This window comes from Protopterus annectens, chromosome 2.part1 (genome assembly GCF_019279795.1).
Source record: "Protopterus annectens isolate FY-2018-M chromosome 2.part1, PAN1.0, whole genome shotgun sequence".
Lineage (NCBI taxonomy): Eukaryota > Metazoa > Chordata > Ceratodontiformes > Protopteridae > Protopterus > Protopterus annectens.
Genome location: NC_056729.1, coordinates 1,994,445,330 through 1,994,471,335, shown reverse-complemented (window position 1 = coordinate 1,994,471,335; position 26,006 = coordinate 1,994,445,330). Strand labels below are relative to the sequence as shown.

The following is a 26,006-nucleotide window of genomic DNA, read 5'->3' as shown; positions in this document are numbered from 1 at the left end:
CTTACACCAGGCTTGTCCAACATTGGTAGTGCATTCCACAACATAGGTGTACATTGGCAAACACTAGCGATGTGCCCTAGGCCATTTGTAATGCTAGTCGGAGAGTGTGTTTGTCCTTCGACACACATTGTAAGTGGAGTTTGCCATGACATATGTCATGGTTAGTATACTGTGCCTCCGTCTACCCATGACATAACAGTGATACCCAGGGTAAACCTACCATCTCCCATCCACTCATCAAGATTCCTCTTGAGGAGAGTCAATGAGTGACTCTCTGGCTAACCTGTACTGGGAGTTTACTTAAGAGTGGGGGTGGCTTCTGTTTTATGGATCATTCAGTACAGCTTGTCCTATGTATGTCAGTGCTGGGGTTCAGGTCTCTCATGTGCATAGCTCACTGACATTCAGATTGTACAAGGTGAAGCATGTTCATTGATTCCAGCTTGGACATGGCTTTATACATCAGGCACAGCTTGCCTCTGGGTGGGCAGTATGGCAGTGTGTGGAGCTGCAGTTTGTTTAATCAGGCAACACATGGCATCTGTTCAAGCCCTTTGATACTCCTGGTGAGGTACTTTTGGGGACTTTACAGTTGATGGAGGTGTCTGCTGAGGTACATCCCACAGGGGCTATTGTAGTCAATTGTAACGCTGATGAAGGATGACTGCAGAGCCACAATGACCTCCGCTTATCTAGATCTGACAACCTTCATGATTAGGTGGGTATATGGTATGTTTCTGTAACCACTACAGCCACATGCTTGTCCAATGCAGGATATCTATCAACTTGTGTCCCCAGGTCTCTCATTACATGTGAAGTACTTAATGGGTTAACACCTATGTGGTAATTGGTGGGCACTTACTGTATATCCACAGGGGTTGACTATACACTTTTCTGCAATTAGTTTGCTAACATGGCTATGGCACCAGTTGTCTGTTTCTATGTGTCCCTTTTGATGGCTGCAGCATGTCTGACCATGTCAGTTCTGTCCTTGGTCTGGTTTGCAACCCCTCTACTGACATAGGGGTTTATATTTAAGCTGGTGAGCTTATCTATAATGAACACGTGGGGTATTGTATGGAAGCCTTTGCAAGGTCCAGCTACGCTGTGTGGACCACATTGCCCTCATCAATGACCTTAATGACTGTTTCAAATGAGTCAAACATGTTTAGGGGCAGGATCTGCACTTAAGAAAGCCACACTGGGTAGGGTCCGGTGTCAGTAGGTCCCCAATATCTTTATGTCTGCGGTACATGCTGATCCTTTCCATAGCTGTGCAGACCAAGCTTGGCAGGATTCTGGGGTGGTAGTTTGCAGTATCCATTCAGGCAACACCTTTGTTGAGAAGGACCACTGTTGTTGTACACTGCTCTTTGGGTACATATCCTGTGGTAAGGCTGACATTGACCAGTAGTGTGATTTGGCATTCCATTCTTCTTGGAGTCCATGTTGGACTGAGCCCAGGACACCATCTCATACCATTGCTGCTGTGTGTACCTCAGCATCTGCAATGTCAGGGGGCCAGCAGTCTGCTGGGATAGATATTTTGCATTCTGGGGGGGGGGTTGCACTGCACCTGTCAGGTTGGATGTTGGCAATATGTGTGTGTTTGGTATGTTGTTTGTAATATTTGAGTGATTCAGAGCATATATGTGAATTCCCAACAAGGTTCCTACCATCAGTTAAGAAAGCCTTGTGATTATCCTTAGTGTCCTGTACAATTTGTATCTTCATAGGTTCATAGGTTCATACTAGGCTATCCACCCTAGGGCATTTATAAGCCTAGCCAGAGTGTGTGTGGCTTTCGCCACCCCTTGCTATGTGAATATTATGGCCATTTATGATTTACTTTACTGTGCCTCTGTCTGGACGTGACACAGTGAAGACCCCCAGTGTACATCTACGATCACCCATCCACTTGGCAAGATTCCTGTTGAAGAGTGTCAGAGAGGGGCTCTGCCTAACATGGAGTGGGATTCTGTTCCAGGGTGTAGGGAGCCTCAGGGTTATGTATCTGTCCCTCCAGCACATCCTATTTCATTATGTGTTGAGGTTGACATCTCTCACTCTCACAGCTCCGATGGCTTTGGGTTTTCTGGGGTGGAGCATGTCCATTACTCCTGTGTTGGACATGGCCTTGTACAACAGGCATACAACACCTCTGTGTAGGCAGTATGTGACTGCATTCAGCTGGGGTGTCTACAGCCAGGCAGCATATGACATATATTTGAGACCCTTTATCCTCTTGGTGAGGTACCTTTGAGGTCTTTCTAACTGCTGCAGGTGTCAGGTAAGGTACATCCCAAATGAGGCATTGTACTAGATTATGGGTCTGATAAGAGAACAGTATAGGGGCACAATGACCTCTGTTGACGTAGATGTGAATCCTTTCATGATACGGTGTCCAATATAGACAGTCTTCCTAGCCACACTGGCAATGTGAGTGTCACATAACAGGTTACTGTCCACATGTGTCCCTAGGTCCCTGATTACTCCTTCCATACATAATGGTTTACCACCTATGTGGTAATTTTTGAGTACCTTGTTTGGTATTTGGTGGGACATTCATACTGTCTAGTGTCTTCAGGACGGCTGGGTGGGGTTCCTGTGTGTGAGAGTGTGGTCTGTAGCATGCTACAGACTGTACAGCAGTTTTGCCTACGGTTATTTGCACATGGGTGGTCTCCGATGCTTCGTGCATTGTCAGTTACCTGGACGTATGGGTGTCTGTGCTGAATATGGATACTCCCCCTCCTTTCATGTTTTGGTCCAGGTTTTGGGGCCATAACGCATGATATGAGGTATAACCTGGTAGTGCTGGTGTGCTGTCAGGAGGTTTGCTGCAGGTTTCTGTCACTGCACGGACATCAATGTTCTCCATACTGGGGAGGGCCTCGGGAGCATGCATACTGAGGTTGACACGTCTGGCATTGGTCAGCATTACCCTTATGTTTCTTTCCACTTATGTTTTCTAGGGTGGTGGGTTAGTCTTTTCAGCCTTACCTACGAAAGGCTCTATGGAGGTGGCAAAAGCCTTATCCAATATCCAGATGCCCAGGGGTAACAGGTGCAAGCCATCCCTGGAACAGCAGCGTGGCTTGTCAAGCATGACATCCAAAGCAGACAGACATTGGATCCCCTTGGAATGACACCAGTACTTGTGCCACTTGTTAAAGCTGACCATTCTGTATTTGTACTGTGGCATCATTCTTGGTGAGGGTAGGATGCTGCAAACGGTCAGTGTCATACCGGCCTGGACTACATAATCGGAGAGCTCATCTATGTCTCTTTTCATGTAGTCCAGGGAGGTACATCTCAGGTCATTCACGCCAGCATGGACAATGACTGCATCATATTTCTACTTGCTTTGGGGTGACCTGCGTACTTGTGTTATGTGGCGTATTGTAGCAGCCTACAGGCAGCTTACTGTACCCTTTCCCTTGTTCAGTCTGGTGAGCGGAACAGCAGTGTGTCTGTCTATGGAGTCACCTATTACAACTGTATCAGGCATGTTGTTTCTCCTTCTGGCCTGTGACTGTTTGGCACACCAGCTTTGTGTACTATGTGTTGCATGTGCTATGTTTGGAGGTTGTGGTTGCTTGGGTTTCTGCTTTGGAGGCCTCTGTTGGTGTGGTGTGTTTGTAATTAGGGCCTCCGGGAATGTTTTTCTGTGTTTATGTATTTGGTTTGCAGTTGGTTTGCAGTTGTGATAGGTCTATGTGGGACTGGGTTTGTGGTGTGTGTGGTTACCTTCTCCTCCTGACTAGTTTTGACAGTACTGAGTTGAGGGATAAATGGTTGCATCTCTCACATATATTTGTATTTCTTGGGGGGAGTTCAGGGTTGTCTGTGTACTTGGGGCAGGTGTAACATTGCCTCAAGATTCACAGATTCAACTTGTTGTAGCTGGCCTTAGTGGATTGTATGTGTGGACATATTTTATTGCCATACTACTGATCAGTGATTACTTCCCTTTTTATGTTTGCTCTATCATGTAGTAGCTTCCTCATTCTCTTGCATGGTTTGGTAATGGCTGGAGTCCACCATGCCAGATGCCTGCATGTATGGCATTGTGTCTTGGTTTTATTTGGGATTGCATAATCCAAGCATTCCTGGCAGTGTTCATGGAATGCCTGTATAACAGGTAATGAGGTGTGGCCCATATTTTGCACCTGCACAGGGCCTTTAATGGATTCCACATCAGTTTGGAGGAGTGCAACTTTTGCTTTACACATGTTTTTCACTGTGGTTTTCTAGCCAGGGACTGTGGTCAGGATGTGTATATCCAGTGTGATTACTCTATGGTCTGGTCTTACCAGTGAGGGATACACTTCTCATCTTGCCATCCAGTACCCATGTTACTGATTATCACATCCAGTATGCTTACCCCTCTTGTGGGAGTGGTACGTTATTCCTGGGCATTTTGGTTTATGGATTCTAGGAACTTTTGTCCTACAGTGTTGCAGCTAGTATAATGCTCCCAGTCTATGTCTGGGTATTTTCAGTCACACAATATAATGTGGTCTGGAGGGCTTGATATATTCATGTATTCCAACATAGGCCAGGTGCAGTTCCTGGTGTTAGGACAGTAGTCTGTAGCAGGCTATAAACTGGGAGGCAGTTTTAGCCACTGTTACTTGACCATGGCTAGTCCATGCTGCTTCTTGTTGTGGTACCAACATGGGGGTGTGGTTATCCTTGACAATTATTGCTAGTCACCCTCCTTTTGTAGCTTGTTCCATGTTTTGAGGCTGTACAGCACAGTATGAGGTGTAACCTGGTAGTGTTACGGTGCTGTTATGAGCCTTGACCCAGTTTTCTATTACAGGACAGATATCAACATTCTCCATACTGGGGGAGTTTAGACTGCATGCATCTTGCTGTTTAGACTTCTGGCATTGGGTAGCATTACATCTAGGTTCTTATCCCTTGTGATACCTACGGAGGTGGGTTTGTTTTTTGAGCCTTACCTATTCAGGGCACGCTGTGGGTAACAGCAGCCTTTGCCAGTATCCATAAGGCCTGGACTGATAGGTGCACGCCACCCCTAGCAGGTGGAGCATCATGTCATGCTCAGCATGTCATCCCAGGCTGCCACACATTGGATCCCCTTTGACTAACTGCAATACTTCAGCCAATTATTGCAATTGGTCATCTCATCGTCATATTGTGGCATCATGCTTGGTGAGGGTAGGATGTTAGTCAGGGTCATCAAGTGTGCATATACTACATGGTGTTACATTGCTTAACACATGGCATTCATGCCTCAGGTGGTGCTGCAGGGCTGCCTCTGTCGGATGCACATACTACACTCCCTGTACATGTTTGAGAGCAGGTTATGTCATTTTAGGCATCCCTGTTATTATATGAGTGAGTCAGAGAGGGGTATCATTCCCAGGGTTCCTACTGAGCCAGTGTATGTGCTATGCGTTGCCTCTTTGCCAAGGCCAGGGCATACTGGGCACGCCTCCTTCTGCCTACTGGGGCAGGCTCAGGTTGTTCCTCCTCCGAGTCACGCTCTGCCTGTGATGGCCTTGGCAATGGTGGGGGGCTGTTTGGTCCGACCCTATGCTGGTCCTGCTGCAGCTGTTTTCGCAAGATCATATTATGTACCATAGCACATACCATGACAATTTGGGTACATGTAGTTGGTGAGTACTGCAAGGCTCCACCAGATGTGTCCAGACACCGGAACCGTGACTTGAGCAGCCCAAACACACGCTCTATTACATTACGTGTTTGTGCGTGTGCCTCATTATGGCGTTCCTGTTCAGGTGTGTGTGCGTTTCTGATGGGTGTCATCAGCAACTGCTCCAGTGCATAACCTGCATCCCCCACTAGGTGTCCATGTGGGATGTCCCCATTGGCAAATGTCTGGTACAGCTGCGTCAAATGCCAGATATGGGAATCATGGTAGCTCCCAGGGCAGCCAGCACACACATTCATTATTATGCCCTGGGCATCACACACGACCTGGCAGTTGATGGAGGGGAAGCCCTTGCGGTTAATGTAGGCCCTACCCCGCTCACCGGCTGGTGCTTTGATGTGTATGTGCGTGCAGTCTATTGCACCCACTACCTCAGGGTATTCCGCTATTTGCTGGAAGAGACGCATATTGCTGGCCAATACCTCACGGGCATTGGGGAAATATACATGATCACCGACATGTGCTGACATGGCATCCAGGAACTGGTGCAGTACCCCGGAGGCTGATGCCTGTGATATCCCCATCATATCACCAGTTGGTCTCTGGAAGGTACCTGTTGCTAGTATTCTTAGGCCAACACATACCTTGGTTTCCACTGGGATGGGTTCCCCTCTGTTGGTTCTGTGTGTGAGGCATGGCCTGCACAGCTCGACAATTTGCTGCAGGAGGTCTCTGTCCACTCTAGAGCGCTCTACTATCTCCAGCTCATGTAACCCGTGGTAGGTGACCCTGGGCCTGTACACTCTTCTCCGTCTCCTCACTGTGGGTTGTCTGGCACCATTTGCATTGTCACCACCCTCAGCAAGTAGCCTATGTCTCCTTATGACAGCTATGGCAGCCCCTAGCATTTCTGCTCTGAGTTCAGCTTTTTCAGTTTTCACTTCTAATAGCTTACTCCTGTCTTGCAGTGTCTCTTGAGAGAAAAATCCTGCACTGCTGTTTGCAGAGTTTTAAGTGCTTGGCTGAGCTACTATTCTGCCTGTGTAATGGTCTGCTTCTAATTGTTTTCACCTGCTAGCTCCAGCAGTATTCCCTGCTAGCTTCCTACTAATTCTGTTGCTTCCTTTTTCCTTTCTGTTTCCTCAGGGGGGAGCAACGCGCATACCAGCAGAAACACGCTCACAGTGGCTTACACGCGCGCACACATGCTTACACAGTTCAGAATCTGCTTATTCGGGTTAAAACGCGTGCACACTAGCGCAAACAGTCTTACAAGTCTGCCAACAGGCTCCCACATGCTCAGTCTGCCTTACACGTGCGCACACTGCCCTACTCGCGCTTCATGGCGTGCACACGTGCACATGCACGCCCAGCAAGAAACTTTGGTGTAAGCAACAGTGTACACCTTCCATTTCTTGACTTTCCCATGCTTATGTTGTGGCACTCCTCTTTCCATGATATGCGTCTGACATCTGTCATGTAACACTGACCTCCAATGAACTGCATTTCTTTCTACCATTCCCCCCTGTGATGTCACCTATCTCCTACTCTATTCCTCCCCCTTATGTATCTCTTACACTACTCAGAATGTGCTCATTTGCTATGTGACAGTGGAATTCAGTATCCTAACACTCATTTACATCAGATTGCCTACTAATGCTTAGTTACATGTCTTAGACTCAGCTTCCCCCCTTAGCAACCACTAAACGGTGGCCATGTTGTTTTTGGTCTGCTGGTCCCTGCATTGTAAATCCATGTATTGCATAAAACCCACATTTGTGGGTTTATAACCTTCATTTTTATGTTTTATACTGCGCTGCTCGTTTGTGCGGGGCTGCACTGCATTTAAACATCGCCGATCGCCGAAAAAAAAAAAATATTTCTTATATTTGCATCGGGGTACCCTGCCAACGGCCACATATTTGGCCATTGGCATGCTGCCTGACACATATGCACCCTTTATTTGGAGCTGACATGGCTCCATTGTGTTTTTTGCAGAAACATACTCAGTTGTCAACTGAGTACATTTCTGCAGCTAAAACGGCTCTTACACGGGCTGCTTTGGGCTTCCTGGATTGCTAATCTACCTCATTTGCATGCCTTTTGGCTGCAAGTGAGGTGATTAGCATATCCACGCCCACTCCGTGCAAGAGACATTTTAGCTGGTCTCTTACACGGGATTTAGGGCTGTTCCTGGATCACAAAGGCTGCATGGAGTCTTACACTACTCTTAGACTCTGTGCAAGCCTTCGTGAATCCTGCCCACTATCTATACATAGATAAATAATAGTTTAAAATAATCTAGTTTTAAGGTAGACTAATTGGAATAGTGAACTTAATTAATTGTTATTACAATATTTATTAGATTATTGATGGTCACTGTTATGCTTATTGGGATTGGGGACATGTTCGTGATTAACTCTGAAATGTTCCATTCATGTACATATATCCTTTGAATTATTTCCTTTTAGTATTAACAAAAAAAAATATATATATATATATATATATATATATATATATATAAAAGGGAAAAATGTACTGTTGGTTAAGAGAAGTGAAGCTTTCTTCACATTCTATTTGCATTGCCATAGCAAGAGCAAACAATTGCTGCAGTTTCTAAGAACACTGTGAACCTGCGAAGTGCATTTAGCCTCACAGATAAAAAAATAATAAGAAAAAGTAATGTTTAGTTATTAAAATGAAAAACAACCTAAGCAAGGTAAAATAAATACATAATAGGACTATTTGTAAATATTTTATGATTTATCCTCATAGGATTACATATTCCTGGAAACACAACTGAAATGTTTCCAAACTACATGTGCACTTAAATGTAGCTGCTTGATTAAAAAGTATTACTCAGTTTAACATGCTGATTCCACAAGCTGTCTGCACTGTAAAAGTTACATTTTATATGTTACTTGAAATTGTCAGTCCCTATAGCACATGAAAAGATACATATTACTTTTTGTAACATGTTATCATTGCAGTTACCTCACACTCTGTACAAACTCACTTGGCAACTGATATCAATTCATTTAAAATATCAGTTTAAACTTGAAATGCTATTGACATTTTGACAAAATATAATCTGAACTGTAGAATGAATGACTTGAAAGAAGTGAAGTAAGGCATAGATTTCAAAGACAATTCTTGACACTACAGTATAAGTAAAAATGTATATTCACAAGGAAGTATTGAAATGTTTTAGTCTACCAGTTAAAATAGCTTACTGTCAACATTTTGTGATATCAGAAAGTTTGAAGAGCTAGGAAATTACTATTATTTGTCTTTATAATGATTATTAGACAGATGTTAGACTCTGCTTTGTTTAATGAATTGTGACACACGTTTATGAGGAAAAGTGGACTCATTTACTCACATTGGACTACACATTCCTGGAAACTCAACTGAAATGTCCCAAATTACTTGTGAACTTAAATTAAACTGCCTGATTAATAAGCATAACTTACTTTAACAACCTGAATCCATAAGCTATCTGCTCTATATATGCTACATTATATATGTCACTTGCATTTGACAGTCTCTAGAGCACACGAAAAAATACATATTATTTTTGCAACATGCTATATTTGCATTAACCATACATTCTAAACTAACTCAATTGTCAACTGACAAGTTATTTACTTGAAACATCAGTCTGAATATTAATTGTGCCCTTGAAATATTGTTGCCGTTTTGACAAAACAAAACCTGAATTGAATAAGGAATGATTTGAAGAAGTGAAGTGCTGTACAGATTTCAAAGACAGCTATTGACACTACAATATAAGTAGAAATGTATACATGCAATGAAAAAATGAAATACTTTACACTTTTAGTTAAAATAGCTTATTGTTACCTTTTTGCTTTATCAGAAAATTTAAAGAGCTAAGAAATTATTTCTAATTTGTCTTTATAATGTTTACTAAAGTGATGTTAGTCACTGACTTGTTTAATGGATTGCGAGTCATGTACAAGACGGACTACTGAATGTTATTTCTGTTTACCTATGTTTGCTGAATTTCTTTTATTAGTACAATTTAAAACAAGGGAAAGAAAGGGAAGGGAAATCTCTATTTTTAGTCAAGGGAAGAGAGGCTTAAGAGTATTCTAACTGCCCCAAGAACTCTCTAAGATGCTCTAAACACTATTTGATTAATACTTACCTAAGGTAAGTCTTGATTACCATATGGATACCTACACATTCATTCTAGACCTGATGTGATTATCCATTCTGGAAGCGGGAGGTGCCCTATGCAGGATGGGAATTGTCAGGGTGATCATAGTTCATTCTTAGACACTGCTTTGTAAATCTATAAATATTTAAAAGCACTGCACACTAGAATGTAGGGCACCTCTACTCAGAGTCAGGATACTACTGATAAGTCATGTCTTTTCATAAGTGTAAGCTGAAGTTGGTGAGCTGAAGAGTGGGAAAGTAAAGGAAGGCAGTACACCTACAGTAAATTCATATTTCATTGGTAATCACTCATTGTCACCTACAGAGTCCTTTAGTCAAATTATTTTAGTAATAATCTATTTGTTGTTGGCTTATGTAGTGTATGCTGTTGCATTTAATTTATCTGAAATGACATATCTGACATGTTTGGGATCTCTTAAGAGTAACTAAATATTGCATATTTTCTAAGTCAACATAATAATTGTTTACACTACTAATATTCCATCCTGATATATAAAATACTATATAATAATAATAGAATAATATAGAATTTCATATCTCTTTTAAGGAAATTCTCCATATAATAATTTAACATATGGAGCTTAGTTGATAGTGTTGGTTAAAGGTATGAGCGATAATCCAAAAGATCTATCTTTATCTACTGGATTAGGAATGACTTTCATTCCATGTTTAATGGGAAATTCATATTTACTTGTATTTGATACTTTAGAATGAATGTTTTATAGAAGTACTTTTTTAAAGCCTGACCAGAATTTTACCCTACTTGTATTTAAAGAAGAAAGAACATTAAATTACACTCCCAAGTTTACCTACATAAAAATAACATTCAATGTTATCAGAGAATATGGTATAACTACTATAATCAAAATAAAAAAAGAAGCAGAATGTTTCTTCCAACAAAAACTTGAAACGGATTTAACATTCTTATTATTAAATACTAATGGCTTAAATAATGCAAATAAAAGATCAAACTTACTAAAATATTTAAATCTAAATAAGGCACAAGTAGTATTTCTCCAGGAAACACATTTTAAGACTAATGATAGCTTTATTTGGAACCCTAAGGAATATACAGTCTTAGCTCAATCCTACTATAGAACAAAGACAAAAGGAGTATCAATTCTCTGGAAGAAAAACATAATCACTCCAAAAGTTATTTATAAATATGAAGACAAAGAAGGTCTACTAGTGTTTGTTAGAATTAAATTTAATAACAGAATATGGACCTTAGCTAATCTATATTGGTTCCCAGGAATTGGAGCAGGAACAGTTAAAAAACACCTAGATTTTATTTCCAACAATTATAAAGGAAATCTAATACTGGGAGGAGACTTTAATTGTACCTTACAAGCTTCTGAAACCATCAAGACGTCTTTTCGCATAGCAACTATTTCAAAATCCTTAAAAAGATGGATTGATTCATTTCATTTAATAGACACTTTTAAAGTAAAAGATGATAAATCCTTATTATTTTCCCATAAAGACCATAGATTTGGAACACAAACCAGAATAGACAAATTATTCGTAGTTCATGATTTACAAACATAAATCCTCAACTTCTCAATAGTTCCATGCCCCTTCTCAGAGCATGACTCTGATAATGAAGCTCCAAATAGAGTTATATATCACGAAAATTAAAGAATTCATACCATGGATGTTGTTAGAACTACAATTATTTCTTGAATTTAATAATACAACAGAAATCCGTAGAGTCATGGTTTGGGACTCATTTGGTAAGACCCTTAGCTGGTACAAAAACAAAGTTAGAGAGTGGGAATCTGATTCATTAGACTTGCAAGCCAGACTCTTGACAGCAAAATCTAAAAAAAATCAGAATTGCCCAGAAGTCAAAAAAGAAATTTAGGAATTAAAAAATATATAATGAAATTCTAACACACAAAACTTGTCTAGCCTTGGAAAAATTAAAAATAAACTCATTAGCCACCTTCCCCAGATATCTACATAACTTATCTACAAGAATTAAAATACAATCTAAAGCAAATAACATTGATAGTATATATCATGAAAAGAAAGGGAAAAAGGTATCAGATATAGGAGACATCCTTGAAGCATTTCGGTTCCATTATATGGAACACTTCAAAAAAGAAGAATTAGAAACCAACCAAATAAACTTAGATACAAACCTTATAAAAAAAAAAAATCCAAAAAACTTAAAACTAGACCTACAAAAACCTATATCCTACAAAGAAATTGTTGACTAGATAAAAGGAAGTAAATCTAACAAATTTCCAGGGATAGATGGTATAATTACGGAATTTTACAAACTCTTCCCTTCAACAGTAATCTCCCTTTTTCATAAAACTTTGCTAAAAGTCTACTCAAAAGTAAAAATACCACTCTCATGGAAATATTCTCTCATAACACCAATTCTAAAAGATAATAAACCGTCAGACCTTTGCACCTCATACAAACCTATATCATTACTGAATAATGATTACAAAATATTCATGTCAATCCTAGCTAACAGAATGAAAATCCCACTTTCAAAGACAATTAATAATGATCAAACTGGATTTTTATATAACAGGCACACACATGATAATATTAAAAGGATACTTACTCTTATAGATTATGTGAATAAAGAAAATAGAGAAACACTTGTAATCAGATTAGACATAGAAAAAAGCCTTCGATTCCCTCAACTGGGAATATCTATTTAAAACTTTAGCATTATTTGAATTTCCTCCTCCCTTCATCTTATTACTAAAAATCATATATATTAATAACTTAGCCTACATTAAATCAGGTCCTTTCACCTCAGAATCTATCCATATAACAAAAGGTACTAAACAAGGATGCCCCCTTTCTCCTATTTTATTTGCTTTGGCTTTCAGAAATAATACGCAATAATCCAAAAATAAAAGGAATAGAAGTCTATGACCAGTACATATCTAAAATAATGCTTTTTGCCGATGATATTTTATTAATCCTATCAAACTCCAGAGAGTCATTAGGAGAGCTAGAAGAAGTAATGGAGAAATTTTATAAGATTTCAGGTCTACACTATAATAGATCAAAATCAGAATTTCTATTTTTAAATAAGAAAAAAGAACTACAAGTTACAGATAAATCCATCATAGGAAAACAAGAACTTACGCTAAATTATTTAGGAATAGTGTTATGCAAAAATATAAATGAAACAATATTAATAAATTATAAAAACATTATTGAAACAATAAAAATATATATAGAAAAGTGCAACAAAATTATATTAACTTTTGAAGGCAGATTGCAATTAATAAAATTTATTACCAAAAATACTATATGTAGCATTAGCAATACAGTTAATTCATGAAAGATGCATTCTTAAAGAAATAAACTCAAGTTTAATAAAATTTTTTGGTATCCCAAAAAGAACAGAGTAGCTCTAACTCATCACATCAGACACTGGTAACAAGGAGGACTGAACTTCCCAGAAATAGAAACATATATAAGGGCATGTGTGCTTAAAACTACAATAGACTGGATAAACCCAAATTATTTTGCCAATTGGAAAGAATTAACAACGGCTATATTAACAAATTAATTTAATCTGTTAAAAAATGTTTAATAGTAGACAAATCAAACAAACCCTGATACATACTATGCATAAGTATACAATATAATATAACAAAACCTTCTAAAACAACACTGATTAATCATTACATCAATTCTGTTAGGAATCTTATCAATGCAAACATAGATCTAAAACTTTGGTTTGACCTTTTAACCCCATTTACCATCACTAAGAACTTTCCTCACAAAATATATAGGGAAACAATAAACTCTTGGAAACTAAATGGATTCTTATGCTGGTTTCAATGTGTAAATAAATGAAATGTTTTAGATATACATATGATAAAAACTGTTTACAATATTCCAACACAGGACTGGTTACCCTTACAAAGCATTCTAATGTACACTCAAGATTTATGCAGATTAATTAATAATTCCTCATTTAAAGATATTCCAAATCTAATAAGTTTTCTGTATGAATTTATATATAATAGTTGTGAAAAGAAAAATTCCATTTCAAATCTATATAAAGAGTTAATAACATATAAAACAATTCCCAAACCATCATACTGGCAGTTCTTAACAAAAGGTCAGTCATTGCAGTTAACAGAAGAACTTAAAACTAACATCTTGCTATCAGTTAATTACACCTCTAATACACAGTACTGGAAAATATTTAACTGGAAATACTTACATAGAGCATTTTTAACACCAGATAGAATTAAAAAGATCAGTACTACTACAAATGGTTTTTGCTGGAGGTGTGAAAAGTCAAATAAAGCAGACTGGATTCATATTTTTTATGAATGTAATAAAATTAAATCATATTGGAATGGAATAAATCATTTTTTACAAGCTTTATTTAATGAATCTTTTACCTTAACTAAAGCATTGATTATACTAAATGTAAATTAAGGTCCCTACCTGAATAAGACAAATATGAATTTGTTATGGACAATACCTGCTATAGCTAGGGAATGCGTAACCAGAAGGTGGAATTCAAATACAACCCTGACCTTGGAATAATTCTACACTTTACTGAAGACAACTGCATCGATGGAAATAAAAATCAAAGAACTACGAATCTATCCCAGGCCATTGGTAAAAAATCCTTGTAAGAAAGTTATATCTTTGTTAGACACTCTGCGATAATTAGTATTGTATCTCTGATAACTGATCTGTTAATTCTATATTTAAAACAAGTAATCTCCGTGGTATCTCCGAAGTCTCAAAACAACCGACTAAAGTGTAGTGGGTCCAAAATCAAAACAACGTAACTTAATAAAGGATTTTCGACTGGAAACCGAGTGCCTGCCTGCCTTGCTTGGATTACTTTCAAATACTTAGTAATGCTGTACAATTATATATTTTCTATTATTACTTTTTGTTTTGTTTTGACTTAAGACGAGTTAGTTCGCTACTTCTACTACTATTGTCTGATCTGATTAATATACAGTGATTAACTAGAAATATATGGACTTAAAATCTTCCACACAGGGAAGTTTCTTACACTGTTTTTTTTTTTTTTTTTTTTTTTTAATTTTGTATTTAATAACATACATCCCCGGATTCATGAAGCTCGGCGCAAGGCCGGTGTAAGGCCTGCGCCGGCCGTGCGGCGTATATATGGTGTAGTAGCGCCATATGCATATTAATGAAGGTGCGCTGCCACCACATCCACGTGCATAGGACACGTGCACGAGTGCATGGGGCATTACTAAGCTGCGCCCAGAGGCGTGTCAATGTCAGCTGGCGATGAGCAACCTAAACTGCTGAATATTATAGTCTGCCTGCAGTAGTAATCGCAGCTATCAGTGTCTGTGGATAATGAAACGTATGCAAAGCATGCAAGGCAGTTCCCGGCCACACAAAATGGAGAACCAAACAGAAATGCACGCAACACAATATGAGTTTCCATCCATGGAACAAATGATATTTAAAATCATGTGTCCGTAATGTACTGCACTGTAAGTAGTTACACCCAGTGGAAGTGAAGCGCATCATGTCATCGCGCCGCCAATACACACGTCTAGCCCATGGGCAGGGTCACCAGCAGTCCCACAGTGGTAGTGATAGTACACAGCTGGGCAGTTGTGGCTATATAACAACCATAAAGAAACCTGACAGTCCAAATTGTATGCCAAACACACACAAACATATGTATATTAAAATGTGCTATACACATGAACAGGAACGTAACTGGCACATACACATAGGATGCTATATACGGAACCGGGATATCCAAAAGCAGAACCCATGCATGCAAATGCAATATGCAACAACCCCTGTATAGCACATAACCCACACCCATGTCCGAATGTCGACCAAATCCAGCTACCAGCCTTGCGCAGCCGTACACCTACACAAAGTGAGTATTCCCCATATGTAGTAGGAAGTATCGTCCTAGGCAGTATCAGGATTGCAAATATGTATCCCACGTTTGTAAACATCCCATCACAGTTACGTAAATCCAAATGCCCGTGCGTTCATGTTTCGGCAAAATGTGTGTACATCCCGCATGGGATAAGTAACCTGTTGAAACCTCAGAGTTGTTTACATGCCACGGTGTCTAGTACTGTACACATCTGGACAAAACATGTATGTGTAGTCATGGTACTGTTCAGCTTCTAGACAGACATGCAAAACATACTACGCAGGATGGAACAGCTGTCCACCATGCAGGTCTCCCCACTAGGGTTGCCACCTGTTCAGATGCCCAAGGTGGGACATCCGTTGTAGAAATGTGAGAATATGCAGGATAAAACATACCCCCGGCCAGTGCAAAGGACAGAATTACACTTGTATGCCAAGATAAAAGCTTATTTCATAGCATTTGAATAGCTTATGCTATCCCAAATAATAGTTATGTGTTCCAGATACAAAATACCTGTATCATGCAACTAGTACAGAAAATAAGAAATATACTATTGTCTTAAAATCACAGGACATTTGCCATGTCTTAGGTTTCGTCGCAGGACACAACTGTCCAAAGTGGGACTTCCCCTTGCAAAGAGGAACAGGTGGTAACCCTACTCCCCACTGAATTATCGACAGTAGATATTCAACTCAATCACATACCGACACCACCTCTCAACCTATTACAGCAACAAAATCTGGACAAAGCCTAAAAGGATGGGTGGACAAATAGGGACAGATGTAATTACTCCTCTCACAAACCTCGAAAGTTCACAGAATAATAGTATGTACATTAGCATGAAATATTGTGAAGGATGTGGGGTAGTCCCCGAGTATTACAGAGGTCCGTACATTTATACTGTAACAAACCTTCACATATGTTGACTGTACTACTGCATACCTGTAGTTAATTCATAGTTAAGTCATGTGCAAAATAATAATCCACGTATGAATGAATACAGGAAATAGTCAAATGTGAATGGGAACACCACTCACCGTGGATTATGTACTGTAACCACCCTCACCCATATTATGTATTGCCAACATTATAAGCTGCTGACAGGTGCCCAAACACCTGTGTCTGTAAACACAGATAAAATGTTTAAAATGGACAAACCCTGTCCATGTGCTTTGTCTGACATTTGAACACAGTCAGGGCAGTTCCGTTCACCAGGCGGACAAGCCTAAACCCAGATCACCACATGAACACCCTGACAATTAAAGACCTGTATGTGTCAGGACTATAAGCCTTGGGGTTCTGAATATCCCTGCAGTGATTAAATATGCAGCTTGGGTCCAGAGCAGTAGGGAATAGGGAATGTGTAACATGTAGTACCGCATTTTTCCCAGCAGGAGAATGGATGCCTGTGTCGTAAGTGAAGTGGTGAGGCATATGTTAATGTAGCTATGTACTATGGGTATGCATATAAATGAGTCAGAACACCAAAAGTATAGTGGTTACAGCATCCGGCCAACGTGAATGCAGTCCCGGTTCAACTACGACTACAGCACATATAATGTGAAAGTGTAATGAATGCGTCTGTGCTGTACAGACAGTTAAATATGTAAAGGTGAACGGGTGTTTCGCATACGTCCGTTAACCAGATTACAGATAATTTACTGGTACTGTCACAAGTAATAAAGCCCACGTAAGCACAAAGACTTAGTAAACATATGTAACCCACAATAAGGATATGCATGTGCGCCTGCGCGTAACCCACAATAAGGAAATGCAAGTGCGCCTGTGCGTGTGTGATCCGCTCACAGCATAGTAAATGAATGCTGTTTCCCCCACGTTAGATATACATGGCTCAAACCTGTTAACCCCGTAAAGTATGAAACCGGACAAAGGCATGCAAACTACCGGTACAAATAGGGACAAACCCCAGATATGTGCCAGAACAAACATAGAAAGTGGATAGAATAACGGATGTGTCAGTAGCATGGATTCTGTGAAGGGTATGCAGTCATTACCTGAAATGCTTGCCAGTATTTCCCACCATAAGTCTCAAATGAAATGCCACTACATTGACAGATAGACACAGGTTTATGTAAAACACACCGAAGATAAAGAGGCAACCAGCTGTACACTCTGCGACAATCTGTACAGTGGAAAGGTATGGTATGGATATAGATATATGTGTATACACATAATCCACAGACGTAAACCAAAGCAGGTTATGAAATGAGGATTGTACATGTATATATGTATACACAACAGACATATGTCCCGTAGATATGACATATGTACATAAATAGGCCACGTTATAGCTAATATGGGTACACAAACAGACATGCATGAAAGGTGAATAAACCGCTGCCTTCCAAACCATTGGCCAGAAAGTGACAGTCCAGCAAGTTCTACACTTTAAACATGCATATAGGTGTCCATTGCAGGACCCCAAAAATTGATCCATATGTAGTGTCAACCGACATTGACGCAAAATAAGTGACCTCAGCAAATACGATATAGCTGTACATGCAACAGTAGCAGGTGCAAGGGTGATGACACATGTGTCGATAGAATGTATGACGTACGAACTGATATCCGAAGAGTGGGGAGTGCATATAAGTGTCTCCATAGTTCAGTACCGCTCACATTAAACATGTGTAATGGGTACTGTAGAGGGTTGTCAGGTATGGGAATCATGGGTATGCAGAAATGGGCCTAGGTGTTTGGCAGAGATTTCGTAGGCCCGCCCCGTGGGAGTTATGTGGGTATAGCACACGCCTATATTCTCAATAATGGGGCAAACCATCCACTGGATATTGTGTAAACCATTTTGGGAATATGTAGGGCCCTATATCAGTGTCATGTAGGCGATTATCATGGATGGACATGCGTACGACCAGGATGGTAACCATAACTGGCAAACTGTCAGAATAAGACAGCTGCACTAAGGCATAGTACATGAAATACAAATAGGGACTATATTAGATATACCCCAGACAAAGTCAGAACGTTGTGAGAATACTGGCGTAGCCAGGAATATGAATGTTATGAGTGTTACTAATCATGTAATGGAAATGTCAGTCACTATTATCTAACCGCACAGTTCGTAATGCCTTGCCAGCAATTTACCAGAAAGGCACATTACTATGACAAATGTAACAAGGGCAAAGGTCAAACGTCAGGGCGTTTACCTATAATGTGTACAGGTTAGGGGTATGAAGGTAACCTGTCCAAAATACATGTACAGAACTAGTGATACTAGGTGGACAGGTGAGAAGAAAGACATCAAGACAAATGAGAAGACATGCACAAGTCATACGCATGTACTCCGACAAATGTGAATGACAACGTATGCCCTGTGAATGTCAATGTGGAAGGTTAATAGACACAAAAGTAATGTGCCCCTCAGGGTGTCATGCAGTGTCACCGTAACAATGTCCAGTCCCCCATACTTGTACGTGAGCTCTGCCACTGACGGAAAGCGCAAATACCGGAGCACACATACGGTACATGATAGACTAATTAGTGTGGATAAGCAGCTGTTGGCCTGTGTGAGGAATACAACTCTCTGGGTGGGTGTGTCCTGCAATATAAATGTAATGGCATGTGGCCTGTGATGCCGCCATACAGTGTGTGTATTGGTGTCAGAAAGTTGATATCTTGTATCAGACACATACTCCGCAACTGTACAGATTTATGCAGAATGTGCAGAGTTCTGCCTCATATGTTTGGTGTGTTCCACGTAACATCAGTACCATTCTGGCACATTCCTGATAACTGAAGTCATGAAATAATGACAAACATATGATTAAGACACCAAATCCGTCAGAAAAGCCATACTAATGCAAAACCTATTATTGTGTCAACTATCTACGTTTGTAAGAGCAACATGTCAATACTGCCCCTATGTGTCCCACTATCAGATAAGGCCTTGTCCAGAAGTTTGCTCTAGGAGGTGGAGTGGTATGATAAGAAACAGATACATGTGTGAGGAAACAGCATTATCAACTGCAAGATAATGCAGAAGGTATGAAATGCGGTGCAGTAGGACGTTCAGTACTGTCCGCAGGTATGTGCTGACATGTCAAATGACACAGCAGTCTACATGAAGTACCTATAGGGCTGTCACCTTTACAAATGATGATAGTGGGACATACCCACAGCCATGCACACAGCACAAATAGACATACACACAGCAAAACTAGGCCATGATACATGAAGCCTCCGGCGTGTACGAGTACAGTGAGAGTACAGCAAGGATAGATGTCTGCCAAGATATACAGCAAACGCCTGTAAGGGCGTGTAACACCGCCCGTAACATAGACGTTGCATGGACAATGTTGGGATTTGCAACATACCCCACTGGTATGTGAAACCTATGCAAATATGCGATACATGAAACAGTCAGCTGTCCATGCAAGAGCAGAGTTATGGGCAGAAAATAGATTATATATATATATATATATATATATAGAGAGAGAGAGAAATACAGACATACACACACAGACACACACACACGTGGCAGGGCTGGTAATCAAACATACACATTACTACCCCATCACACTACAGCATGACGCATTTACAGAACGCGCTACTGAGATTACTAAACACAGCAGACCCACAGGCATTCTACTAGGTGCGTGTCAACATCCGCAAAGACAAAGACGTCAGCAGGATATATCTGTGGTGCGAAGCATCTAAAAGCATAACCTGAGTCCCCAGGTGGACGGGAGCATGCACACACACACACACACACACACACACACACTTGGCAGGCCTGGGAATCGAACTTACACCTAACTACCCTATCACACTACAGCATGACGCATGTACAGAACGCGCTACCGAGATTACTGAACACAGCACTCCCAGAGGCATATTTCTAGGTGGGTGACATCATCCGCAAAGGCAAAGACGCCGATAGGGAATGTATGTGTTGTGAGGCATGTAAAAGCATTACTGTGTCCCCAGCAGCTGGAAACACACACACACACACACACACACACACACACACTTGGCAGGGCCGGGAGTTGAGCATACACCTAACTACCTTATCACACTACAGCATTACGCATTTACAGAACGCGCTACCGAGATTACTGAACACAGCACTCCCAGAGGCATACTTCTAGGTGGGTGACATCATCCGCAAAGGCAAAGACGCTGATAGGGAATGTATGTGTTGTGAGGCATGTAAAAGCATTAATGTGTCCCCAGGCAGCTGGAAACACACACACACACACACACACACACACACACACACACACACACACACACACACACACACACTTGGCAGGGCCGGGAGTTGAACATACACCTAACTACCTTATCACACTACAGCATTACGCACTTACAGAACGCGCTACCGAGATTACTGAACACAGCACTCCCAGAGGCATACTTCTATGTGGGTGACATCATCCGCAAAGGCAAAGACGCCGATAGGGAATGTATGTGTTGTGAGGCATGTAAAAGCATTACTGTGTCCCCAGGCAGCTGGAACACACACACACACACACACACACACACACACACACACACACACACACACACACTTGGCAGGGCCGGGAGTTGAACATACACCTAACTACCTTATCACACTACAGCATTACGCACTTACAGAACGCGCTATCGAGATTACTGAACACAGCCCTCCCAGAGGCATACTTCTAGGTGGGTGATATCATCCGCAAAGGCAAAGATGCCAATAGGGAATGTATGTGTTGTGAGGCATGTAAAAGCATTACTGTGTCCACAGGCAGCTGGAAACACACACACACACACACTTGGCAGGGCCGGGAGTTGAACATACACCTAACTACTTTAACACACTACAGCATTACGCATTTACAGAATGCGCTACCGAGATTACTGAACACAGCACTCCCAGAGGCATACTTCTAGGTGGGTGACATCATCCGCAACGGCAAAGATGCCGATAGGGAATGTTTAGAGAGTGAGCAGTCTGAAAGCATATTACTGTCCCAAGGTAGACGTACACAAACACGGCAGTGCTGTCATCGGGCCAACTAAATATCTACGGAGCACTACAACACTAAATAGATACGGGATGTGCCACAGACAGTACACCCTTCGAGAGAGCAACCAGTGTGTTCAATGTAGGCATCCATCATGACATTGAAAATGGACATCTGTTGCCTGGATGACCACCATGGCTATACAGGATGTCAATGGCCATGCCCACATGCTTAGTATCACATGTCTGTTTGGAATGTACTGTGTGTCCATCTACACAACGGCGTACTGGGCATGCTCACACACTTAGCAGTTGCAAAGGGCCATCTTGCATGCACACGGAGTCTAATCATGGAAGGGCGCAGTGTGGAATGTACTGTGTGTCCACCTACACAACGGCGTACTGGGCATGCTCACACACTTAGCAGTTGCAAAGGGCCATCTTGCATGCACACAGAGTCTAATCACGGAAGGGCACAGTGTGGAATGTACTGTGTGTCCATCTACACAACGGCGTACTGGGCATGCTCACACACTTAGCAGTTGCAAAGGGCCATCTTGCATGCACACGGAGTGTAATCACGGAAGGGCGCAGTGTGGAATGTACCGTGTGTCCATCTACAGAACTGCGTACATGGACTGTACTGTGTGTCCATCTACACAACAGCATACTGGGCATGCTCACACACTTAGCTGTTGCAAAGGGCCGTCTTGCATGCAGATGGAGTGTACACACAGAAGGGCACAGTACAGAAGGGCACAGTAAGGTATAACTGTCCTCATGCACAGGGCGGTCACACATGCAGTGACCTGTACACACACAGCTGCCATCACAGCTGTCACAGGTGCAGGTCACACACATACACACTGCAGTGTACACTGTAGCTGTCAAGTCAGCACCATGTCGTCGGTGCAGCACTACACAGCCTTACGGTCCCACAACACCATGTGACACATGACCACTGGGCTGTACAGAGGCGTACACCAGCTGTGCAGAGTACACATGTACCAACAGGGATCCAACAGGTGTTATGCACTGCAATGGTACCAGTCGGCTCAAGACATACCACGGCCTTTACACAGCTGTGACACCTGACTGTTGCTGTACACCAATGAACACATGTCTGGATATGTCATACATGTGATTGTGTGGATGTGTGCATGGACTGCACACACAACACATACATACATAGCTTTTGATGTACCTCGTGCATAACACTGGCCTAATCAATGCTACACACGCGAATGGAAGGTGGGCCCATGTCTGTTGAATGCTCACACTACAGGGGGTAGCAGTGTTGACCAGGACACATACCCTTGTACTGGTCGCCTGTGACACCCGTGATATCATACCGCAGTCCATGTGTTATGTATGTCAACACACATGTCCAACAATAGCAATGCATACAAACATGGCAACAGGAGACACATGTGACATCTGTACTGTGCATGCAGCAACCATGCATGTGCAGTGGCCGATGTCCGTAACATAGTTGCACCTACCTACCACATGCAGACCCATCATTGACACCTGTATACGGTGAAATACAAACAGCATGTATGGAAGGATGTGTGTACATAACGTGGTGAACCACCTGTCTAGATGTATGTGTGCAGGGGGTGGCTCACAGTTGTGTCACACACCATCCTATCATGCCATGTGCAAACAGTACGCTATGTCACTATTACGTGATGGTGCTGACATAATGCATACAAAGCGGTCAGGTGTTAACAACTATATGTCACATGGCACCTGTAACACCTACAACCTCCCGTGTGCATATAGCAGCACATTTGCCAGATATAGCGTTGGTACACATAATGCAATCAATACCGCTGCATGTCTATCAAACGTGTCATCATATGGCAGGTGTATCATTCCCAGCACTGTCATGTGTGTCCGAATGTGTGACCAGGGATGCCACATATCGCGGGGAATATGTTCCAGTTGCTACACATCCCTGTACACCATTGTAGAGATCTGTACATACGTCAGTGCGGGAAGCATGACGTCGGCCGGTGTGGTGCATCACACACGTCGGCTGTCCGTATACACATGTGTGGTCACCACAGTGTGTGTGTGTCTGTATGTATGTCTGGTGCTTGGTGTGAGGGTGTATGCTAATATACGGTGGGAAATGATCACTAACCCCACGTGGTGACTAACCCGTAATGGTGATGCATTGCACAACCCTGTTGATGCCATAGATCCCAGCCATACTGGCTACCTGTGCATGTCCCTACTCTGTGACACGTCGTGTGGGTGCATAGTACTGTGAGGGTGATGACCACATAGGCAAGGGTCCCCATCTGCACACTACGGGGTGTGCGTTATAGTGGTGTACACCCCGTGAATGCGGCTATGTTCCCGTACTGTTACAGGGTCCTACTGCTGCACAGTGTGGCCTCCAGCTACCAAGTGACACCTCACATCATCATTGGCCAGGCCGCTGTGTACAACCCCTGCACCATGTCACCATACCTGTAATGTGTCCTGCTATGTATGTCACGTCTCTGTCCAGTGTAGCCTGTGGCACCGACCACATGCGTCAGGTGCAGTATATGTGCGGACATCTGTGTCATGTTGGTGTGTCCAACAGTCAGGTTGAGGGTACATGTAGCATGCTGATATTGCCAAACGTGCCTGTGAGTAATCCACAGTTACACGTGGGGGACTGCAAACAATGCTACCTGTAGGCACATGCAAGTACACCATAGGAGGGAACCAGGGTATCACAACCAACATGGTGCTACAGATGTAACCGAGACACATACCGTGAACACATCACAATGCATGCTGCACCTGCACTATATGGTATGACTGGTGCATGTCGACAGTACACAACCTATGTCACATACACATCTCTCAGTATTCACACACAACCACTGCAACATACACATCCCTCACTATGCATACACAGGTAATATTACATACACCTCTCACTATGCTGTTCACCCTCTGCATCAGAATATTTGTGCATAACCCTGCACCGATGTTGTGGATGACAGGGATGCAGCACAGGCTTCATCATATGCACAGGGTGATATGTTTTCCAGGGGCATAGGCTGCACCAATGGATAACATCATGTGTGTGTGTAAGGGCCGGTGAGGTGACTGGACATGTCTGTGCAGAATGCATGTGGATGTTGTGGAGCCCTACAGTTGTGTTCACTGTGTGCGTGTATCTGTGTACACAGTTCTGCCATTTGTGAGGCCTACACGGGGTATAATTGACAACCCCAGATTGTACAGAGCAGGTTGTATAGCTCACTGTGTCCGTCCACGGCCACGTGACCTGTGCCTGCCTGGGGTTGCACGGGCAATACCAGGTGGAGGTACAGAGTGGCTACTGTCAGACGACACATGCCCACTGGAACCGTGTCCCCGCTGAGACCGTCCAGGGCCACGTCCACGTGGCCTGCTGTGTCCTGTTGTTGACAGCGCAGCACCAGCTGCACTGCTACTGCTACCGGCACTATGGGAGCGGGCATGTGAGGTGGCACGCTCACGTCGACCTACACTAGGTGGTGTTGCTGGCCTACGTCCACGTGGCCTATGCCTCACTCCTACCAGGTGTTCCAGCACAGACAGCTCCCACACGCGGATTGCCATGCCTCGGTCAAGGATTCCGACCATTTCACCTAATCGCCTATCCAGAACATTAGCAATCTGTTGTTGAGCATTTGCCAATGCCTGGATGTTGTCATTTAGGGTATGGATAGCAGCCCTCTGCAGCCTCTGCCCTTCTCTGTTCTGCCGTTCAGCACGTGCCTGTGCCGCCATTACAGTCTGGAACATGCGTCTGGTGATACCAGCTGCTGCGCTCTTTCCTGCAGGTGCATGTCTGCCAGAGGTCCTCCTACGAGCAGCACCGGCCACATGCCTGTGTGGCACATCTGCAGTCATTACACTGACACCATGGTGTGTAGACACACCTTCTGTAGCCACCACACATTCCTGTTCCATGCTAACAGACGCTGACTGTCCTTCCTCTATGGCCACTGGTGATGCGGTATGTGTTAGCAGCAGAACTGTGTGCGGGGAAGAGGGGGACATAGCTGGGATGGTAACCATTGGCACAGATTCAGCCCCTGACAACCCTGCCTGTACCTCATGCATATGTTCATCACCGCTAGTATCTGTGGGGACACTAACATCAGATGGACCGCAGGAGGGTAACGCACCTACATCACCTGTGAATGCAAAGAAATACTGTAAAGTACAATAGACACAGACACACACACTCAAACAGACACAGACACACACACACACACACACACACACACACACACACA

General features: G+C 42.3%; 1 protein-coding gene across 1 annotated transcript in view; it reads right to left on the bottom strand.

The window, feature by feature from the left end:
* The window catches only part of COL21A1 (collagen type XXI alpha 1 chain), a 4,597,064-nt gene that overhangs the window by 1,371,636 nt on the left and 3,199,422 nt on the right, over nt 1–26,006 (bottom strand). The window lies entirely within an intron of this gene.